Consider the following 8,847-nt stretch of genomic DNA (forward strand, 5'->3'; position numbering starts at 1 on the left):
GCCGCACCCGGCAACGAAGCTCAGGCGCTGCCTCGTGACCCACTGTGGGGCTGGGGTGGGCCAGGGCGGCGGGCCGGGCTGCGGGAAAGGAGCTGACGAGGCGAGCTGGGAGGGGAGGGGTGCCGGCGGTTCGGCGCGAGGCCTTCCCGAGGTCGTTAGCCGGCCGGGCCCCCAGGCGTGCCCCAGGTGCCTTTAGATCAGCTCTGAGGTCGGGCACCGACTTCCTGGCACCCTCGCGCGGGCGGGGCCGGTCCTGGACTCCTGCCCACGGGTCCGCCGGGGCGGCGGGGCACGTGGGGCCGGGCCGCACCCTGAGCTGCAGACCGCGCGGCTCTGCGGGGAAGGAGCAGCTGCGCCCGGGGACCCGGGCCCTCCCGTTTTCCCAGTACTGGCCGAGCCTCACCCTGGCTGTCTTGCCAGGTGGGGAAGGAAAGGGAGCGTGGGCTCTAGCCAGCCTGTTTGACCTGAGCGAGTCGTTCATATCTCTGTCGGTTTTCTCCTTTACAAAATATCTACTCCACAGACTCACTAGTCTGTGTCTAGCACGTGGTAGTCGGTCAGTCAAAATATAAAAATTGCTTTTTCTCACCGGGTCCTTAGAGCCACTTTTCAGGGGCATTAATCCCAGGGTAGTCCTTAAAACAAAAGGCTTTGTGTGGTTCCCTGTACTGATTTTTAATGGACAGAAGCTTCCCTTTTCCTAGCATGAGCTCCACAGCCTGCCCAGTGCGTTTGGAGGAAAATTGGCAGAGGGTTCATCCATGATCTGATGAGTTGAACCTGGGGTCTAGTCAAAATTTAGGGAAGGGTGGTTGGGGGGGATTTTCTCTGGGCCCAAGCATCTGTGATACTGCTGAAGTGAGAAGCCGCAGGATTTCCTGCTGGGAGCCCTGTCTAGGGCACACTCTGCCTTGTGGCACCCTTCAGTTGTCTTTCTCCTCTAGCTGCCCCTTTCTGGAATTTTTCATCTCGTGTTACACTGCTATGGTCAAGACATCTTTCCTGGAATGGCCCGAGCCCTGGGGACAAGCTAGCCTCCAGTAGTTTATAGGAAGTTGGTCTGAGTAAACAGAATGCAAGACTATCTCCTGGAAAGAAAACTAATGTATCCTGGAGTGCTTATTTAGCATGTATCGGAGACTGTATTTGCCTTTTCACACAAGTTATCTCATTTGATTCCCACAGCTGGTCGTGTGAGCTAGGTGGAATTATCCCTTTATATAGAGGAGGTTCAGCAGGGTAAATGGCATGCATCACATCTTACAGCAAGAATATGGTAGACGAAGTGCTCTCAGAGGCCATACTAAAGTTCCACTGCAGGACTCCGGCAGGAAAGCGGCAGTACCTAGTCAGCCCTTTTCTGGGGTATGAGAAGCTCAGGACCATCTAGAAGGTATGAGTGAAGGCATATTACACTAAAGGCTTCCCCTCTATATCCCCTGTCTCTTGGCCACCCCTGCCATTTGTATCAAGGCAAAACCAGGTTAAGCGATGGATCACTTAAGGTACCCTTTGAGACTCTAGAAGCCCCAAAAGTCAGAGAAAGACCAACCCCACCCACACACTTTGCCTTGGTCATGGATGGGTTAATGGAAGGACTCTTGTGTATCAGACTTGGGCCTTTTTTTAGCACCATCTGGCAGGAGCCACCTCTCCTGCACCTGCTCTATCTACAAACCATTACTCATTTGCCAGTCAATGGTGTGAAGGGCAGAAATGTGGTGCCTGTGTAAGTTAGATTCACTGTTACCTCCAGGGGGGTCTGTGTTCTCTGTGTTATGTCCTGAGAATGGCAGCCCGTACTCACTGCTAAGTTGTATGTGGAACTGCAAGAGACAAAAGAAAGACAACAAACGTGGAAGTCCCCTTTCCATTTTCTTTTCTTTCTTTTTGTAAATTCTTGAACTTGGCTAGAGCAAAAGATAGAGAAATTCCCAAGATAAGGTAAACTAATAAGGGCCCAGGTATTTTGGAGTCATTCCTCAAAACCCAGGGCTTTGTAGGTAAATACTCCTTGGTTTTGAGCAAGGCAGATAGCTTTTGTGTTTTAGGTCAAGAGAGCAGATGGGGGCTTCCCTGGTGGCGCAGTGGTTGAGAATCTGCCTGCCAATGCAGCGGACACGGGTTCGAGCCCTGGTCTGGGAAGATCCCATGTGCTGCGGAGCAACTGGGCCCGTGAGCCACAATTACTGAGCCTGCGCGGCTGGAGCCTGTGCTCCACAACAAGAGAGGCCGCGATAGTGAGAGGCCCGTGCACAGTGATGAAGGGTGGTCCCTGCTCGCTGCAACTAGAGAAAGCCCTTGTACAGAAACGAAGACCCAACACAGCCATAGATAAATTAGTTAATTAATTAAAAAAAAAACAGATGAGCCTCCTTAGTTCACCCTGGGCCACTTTAAATGGAGGGTGTTTTTTTTCTTCCTCTTTGCTGCCAAAGCAGTCCTTTCTATACTGTCACAGGAACTTCCTGAAATCTACAAGGCATGGGCCCTCAGGTGCTTATTTGGAGAAATGTCTTCTATTTTGTCAATGTAGCTTGTATACCTAAGTGACAGGAAATAAGTTTGCTTTCAGACCAGTAAAACCCAGGTGTAATGGATGATTAGCTCTCCATGAAAGTAAACCTAGAATGTGTCTGTAAATTTGTTGCCCAAATGTTTGAGGACACTCTGAACACTAATCAGATGTCTGGGAGCAATCTCAGGAAAGAAGGGCTGGAAAGTGGTTGTAATTTAGGTTAAGTTATAAAGCAGTTTGGAGAACTGAGCAGAAGGGACTTGGCCATCCTCTGAAGTAAAGAAGTGGGCCTGGTACTGCCTGAGGAAGGGCAGGTCTTGACTAAGGGGACTTGAGCGCTGTGATTGCCTCGGTCAGACTGCTCCTGTAGCAGGGAAGGGGGGGGCCCGCCGTAAAGGAGAGAGGTGACTTTAGGTCGGTTACTTTTGTTCTGAGTCCCTGTTAACCAAGCACTCTTTAGCCCATGAGGAAAAGATCAGCTAGTCAGGCTAATTCAAGCATTCTAGTCCATAGAATGTCCACTGTTCCTTGGTATGCGTCAGTACACTGGCATTTGGCTTATATGCCCTGCGACCTCTGTGTGAACTTGGTTAATAGGTGTTTGAGAGGTGAGTCCCTTCGCATGGGCCAGCCTGAAAGTGTAAGGCCCAGACCTGGGTCCTTGTTCAATTCAGCAAGATAAGCACTGCTAAGTGGGGATCTGTGGGAAAGAGGGTAGAAGGAAGGGGAGCAGGGGCAGGAAGCCAGCTTTGCCAAGGAAATACTACCCTTGTCTTATTGTTGACCTTCCTGTTGCAGTCACATTCAGGAAAATTATATTATCAGCATAAGGCAGAAGGTGCTAAATTCTAGATGAGTGATGCAGCCATTGAGTGCTGTGGTTTCAGAGGTAGGGGAGATTACTGTAGGAGGTTAAAGGATGGTGCCACACAAGAGTTCGGTAGGACTTGACAAATGGATACGATTTCAATAGGTGGAGATGTTGGAGGTGGAGAAGAAATACCCACTGCCGTTTCAGTGAAGTTCCCCTCTAGAGCTGATGTAAAATACATGGTCATCTGATCTCTTAGCTGTTAGACAAAAAACACTGTTGTGGCAGAAGAGGGAGTGGTAGGCTCCAGAGAAAAGGAAGGAAAATCAACCGTTCATTCAACAGTATGTTCGTTTAACATTCATCGAGTTTCTGCTATGTGCCAGGCGCTGAGCTGTGTCCTAGGGATATAGAAATGAACAAAACAGACAAAAATGGCTTCCCTGCTGGCGCAGTGGTTGAGAGTCCGCCTGCCGATGCAGGGGACACGGGTTCGTGCCCCGGTCCAGGAAGATCCCACGTGCCGCGGAGCGGCTGGGCCCGTGAGCCATGGCCCCTGAGCCTGCGCGTCCGGAGCCTGTGCTCTGCAACAGGGGGGGCCACAACAGTGAGAGGCCCGCGTACCAAAAAAAAAAACAAAAAAAAAAACAGACAAAAGCCCTACCTTCAAAAAGTTTACATTCTAGTGAGGAGAAAGAAAGACTATGAAAGGAAGGAAGGAAAGAAGAGAGGGAAGGAGGGAGGGAAAGAAGGAGGGTTAGATGAAGGGCTATACAGTATGTCAGATGTGCTGTGGAGAAAATTAAAGCAAGGGCTGGGGAGGTTGGAGGATGTGCTGAGGTGTTTTTCTTCTAAATTTTTAATGAATTATGTACAAGCTAATATAAAAGTAAAAGTACACATAGTCTTTGATCGTTTTCTGTGAGTTGGGGGATCTGACCAAGTTGTGACCGAGGAGATTGTGAATATAACTCACTGCCTGGGGAAAAGTAAGCCACGATCTATGAATGGAACACTTCTTCTGAAAGCCAGAAAAACCAGGTGCAATGATAGGGGAAAACAGAATTGTACCCTAAACCCCTAAATATGGTTCTAAGAAAGTAGGTGTTGACCTTGTGAGATGTGATAGAGCTAAGCGGGGAAGAGGAAAGAGCTAAAGAAGCACCTTCTCTGCTCTTTTTCCTGCTCAGGGGTTGGGGGGGGGAGGGGGGGAAGTCAGGTCTTGAGACAGGGTGGCTGTGGAATCTGCAGAGACCACATGTGTTTCCTCAGGAGGTTCCCTGTTCACAGATGGGGCTGTGAGGCTAGAGATACGAAGTTGAGGAGGGTTCTCAGCCTGCCCACCTTGTGTGTCACAGCACTGTTTTCTGACCAAGGCTTTCAGAGCTATAAAGTTTATCATACTCCTTCTTGGTGCCACGTGTGAAATTGGGATGAAAATATTGGCATTCTGAAAATGTTTTGATGGCTTATGAGCATGATAAGACAGAATAGTCAGGGAAGTAGAAGCTTGTGGTTGAGGAGGGAGAGATCAAAGGTGGATAGTGTGACTACGAGTGTTAACAGACAGTACCCACTGGAACAAGGCTGAGGGATGTACAACAGGGCCTCAAAAGTCTGCACCGACCTGCAAGTGTCAAAGTCCATAGTCATCTCTGTCCTCTTTGAAGCTGGGGAAGTGGGTGTGGCCCGTAACTGACCTTGGCTCAGCTTAGGTTCCTGGCTTCACCTCTCCCCTCCTCTTCCCCCCTCTGTTAATGATAAGGTTGGGGGAAAGTTAAAGGACTTCCTCTGTTGGTGGGGGGGGGGATGGGGATGACACTTGTGTTCTTGGCTATCTCTGTTCCTCTCTAGCTCTGGCCTTGGGCAAGTCTGTCTCCCTCTTGGAGTTCTGACTTCCTCTTCTGTGTGAGAAGGACTTGAATTGATCCCTGTTGTTCCCTTAGACATTCTGTAAAGAGATGGGGGCCTCTTCATTTATAACCCAACCTCTTCATGTGGACAGAGGTTGGTCACTTAAAGATAATTAGGTGTCCTTCTTTTCTGAACAGTGTTTTCCCTCCTCTGCACAGAAGAGGCAGTGGGTATAAGCACAAGAGAAGTTCTGTGGGGACCTGAGAAGTGGCATCTCACCCAGACACAGTAATGGGCAGTGGAGACCACCAGCTTTATAGTCTCAGTTTCTGGTTTTGAAGAATCTTCAGGTTGACCAATAATTTCTGCATGTGGTCTGGCAGTGCCCACGAGACATGATAAATATATCCATACTCTTTGATCTAAAAACGGCAGCCCCCTCTCTCCTATACGATGTACCCATCCTGTGTCCACCCACTTCTTTCCACTCCCACTGGTACTACCTTAGTTCAGCCCATTTTCGTCTCTTACTTCAGTCACTGCAGGTGCGTCCATGGTCTTCCTGCCTCCACTCTAAGCCTCTTCAAGTCTTCCCCGGAGATGCCTGTCTCCTATGCAGACCTGGTCATGGTACTCCCCTGCTTAAAACCCATCAGCGGCCCCTCATTGTCTTCAGATATTTATTGGCAACTAATACGTATCTACCAGTGTCTCTGAGCCCCACGGGGGACAAAACAAACGTGAGACCCAGCCCCTGCCTAAGCATGACAGCAAGAGCCTTGGTCACCTGGTTCTAATTTCCTCATCCACGCTCGTCTCTTCCACCCCACCCTCTTTTCTCCATGCACACAGCCATGTCTACTCTCTCTCTCCTACCTTTGCACATGTTGGTCTCACTGCCTGAACATTCTTTCCTTCCCCTGCTTCCCATGGCTGGCTCGTATTTACTCTTCAGGTTTTCAGCTCGAGCATCACAGTCTCTGATCACTCTTCCCTAACTCTCTTTGTGCCACCACGTTTGGAACAGGGCAGGCACACTCTGTGCAAACATCCACATACTGCCTTACTGTTAAGTGTTGGTGTTCTTGGCTCTCCACCATTTGACCGTAAACTTCTCAAAGACAGGGATCTGGGTCTTATGCACCTTTGCATTCCCAGTACCTAGCATAGTGCTTGCAACCTCAGAGGTGTTCTATAAATGTTTGTTGAATGAGTAACTGAATAAATTAATTAATGTATGAGTGCCCTGTGTAATCCGGGGCTTGACAAACCTGGAGTACAGGGCCCTGGCCTACGCTCTCCTTTTAATGGATCCTTTTTTATCTTGCAGTTCTCCCAGGGAGATGGCTTACAGTGTTCAATATATAGCCTTATACTGTTATGCTGAACTGAACTGTTCAATGCGGGTAGCAAAATCCATGGGGCAATGGGGAATTCACAGGTGATCTTCAGAATTACAAGCAAAATGGGGCCTACCACCTTATGCTGTAATGCTTGTACCCTGAGTTTGTCAAATCTTTTTTTTTTTTTAACAATTTCTTTTCTTTTTTTCTTTTTACTTTTTTGACTGCGTCCGGTCTTAGTTGCAGCACACAGGATCTTTGTTGAGGCGTGTGGGATCTTTTGTTGTGGTGCACAGGCTTCTCTCTAGTTGTGGCATGTGGGCTTCAGGGCGTGTGGGCTCAGTAGTTGTGGCGCTTGGGCTTGGTTTCCCCGCAGCATGTGGGATCTTAGTTCCCCAACCAAGGATCAAACCCACGTCCCCTGCATTGGAAGGCGGATTCTTTACCACTGGACCACCAGGGAAGTCCCTGAGTTTGTCAAATATTATTGTAAATTTGGTCCAAGGCTGTTTAAGTCAGGGCCCTGGGAATTCCCTGGTGGTTCAGTAGTTGGGACTGTGCTTCCACTGCAGGGGGTGCAGGTTCGATCCCTGGACGGGGAACTAAGATCCCAGAAACCTTGAGGCACAGCCAAAAAAAAACGACAGGGCCCTGCTGCTCAGGATCCATACATGGAAGCTTCCCCAAGCCACATTCCTTGAATCAATTCATACCCCCCATGTTCCCATGTTCTTCTTTACCTGGAAGAAAATCTACCTGTTATTAATGGAAATGGGTGATTTTCATACGCGCTTTTGAGCTGTCTTTTGCAAGCTGACAGATTTCTGAGATTCTCAAGGACGCAGTCTGGCAGTTTCCCATCTGTCAATTAGCTTATATTTTTCAGTGACAAACTGTGTTTCAAGCCAGGATGTCCTGACAGGAAACCTGAGAAACACAACACTCCTTCCTGCCGGTGTGTTTTGTATGTATCTGTGGAAGCCACGGTGGTGCGGTAGCTTCTGGCTGCTGCTTTCAGTCTGTGGCGTTCCTTCTTCTCAATCTGGTTGGGGTTTTCCTCTCAGAATGAGCCAGCACAGAATGAATCTCATGGTAGCATTCGTGGTGATGCTGTACACTGTGTAATAGGGAGCGGTCCTGCAGTCTCCGTAGGGCCTTCTGCCCCGTGTTCCCAACAAATTTAGCATCACTCGCTCTCGCTCGATGGCAGCGTTCTGGCCCAGCACCCTCAGGGGAGGTATATGGTATGGTTCTAGACACCTGACTCCCTGCCAAGCTCAGTGTCACTGAGAATGACTTGCTTTTAGACTCACATTTGATTTGAGCAGAACCTTTCATTGAATGCACCTGACATATGTCTCAAATTTCCTGCATATGAGCCAAGGAATTATAGCTAATGAAAGCTGAACGCTCTGACACTGTTACAACTAATTAACACCCTAAAAGGTTAAGAGAATCTTGTGTGGAGTACCTCACCTAGAGTTCGAACTCTGACTCTGATCTTTGTAATGTAAAAGCTATTTCCCCAAAATCTTAAAAAAGGGAGAGGCTGGAGAAAGCCGTTCTTGTACATCATATTTCTGACACACAGCTAACCATGAAAATGTCCACAACTTAGTGATATACTTGTTACCTTGCAAATGGATTTAAAGAACAAAACAAACGAGTCCAGACACATTAATGAACTGAAGGTGCCCTAACAGGGTTATTAGAGATTGAGGGCTGGAGCTGAGTGTCATGTTTGTTTTTGTCCCCAGCCCAGGGCCTCGGACAGCCATGGATACATATTAGGTGTCGATTGACAGTCACTGAATTACTAAATGGAAATTTACTGGGGCCCTCTGCTCTGCTAAACTCCACACACAAATAGACCTGCCCCGTGGGATTCTTAGCAAGAGCAGATATTTTATGAGAGCTGTCGCTCCGAGTTGATTGGATAGACAAAGTGAAACCAAGGGATTGTGTTTTAAAACCAAATACATTTACTCTGCTAAATTTTACAACTGGGATGTTCTACTTTGGATGAAGTTGGACAAAATGACCTCTAACTTGAGGTTTGTAGGTTCAGGAAAATATAGTTGGGTTTTTTTTGGTTTTGTTTTTTTTTTAAGACACTGAAATGAACCCAGCAGGCGAACTGGCAGGAAGTCAGACTGCAGTCCTTGCCTGAGAGGATGACACAGGCCAAAGGAGAGAAGGAAAACAACAAGGCAGCCAGAGCTAGTAAGTCCTTTTACAAAGCTTTGCAGAGCTTTCCAGGTTTTTCTGGAAAAAGGAAGAAAAGAAAGAGTAAAGGGCAGGAAGAGGATTGGTTAACAGCT

This window comes from Neophocaena asiaeorientalis, unplaced genomic scaffold (genome assembly GCF_003031525.2).
Source record: "Neophocaena asiaeorientalis asiaeorientalis breed wild unplaced genomic scaffold, Neophocaena_asiaeorientalis_V1.1 scaffold303, whole genome shotgun sequence".
NCBI classification, from domain to species: Eukaryota; Metazoa; Chordata; class Mammalia; order Artiodactyla; family Phocoenidae; genus Neophocaena; species Neophocaena asiaeorientalis.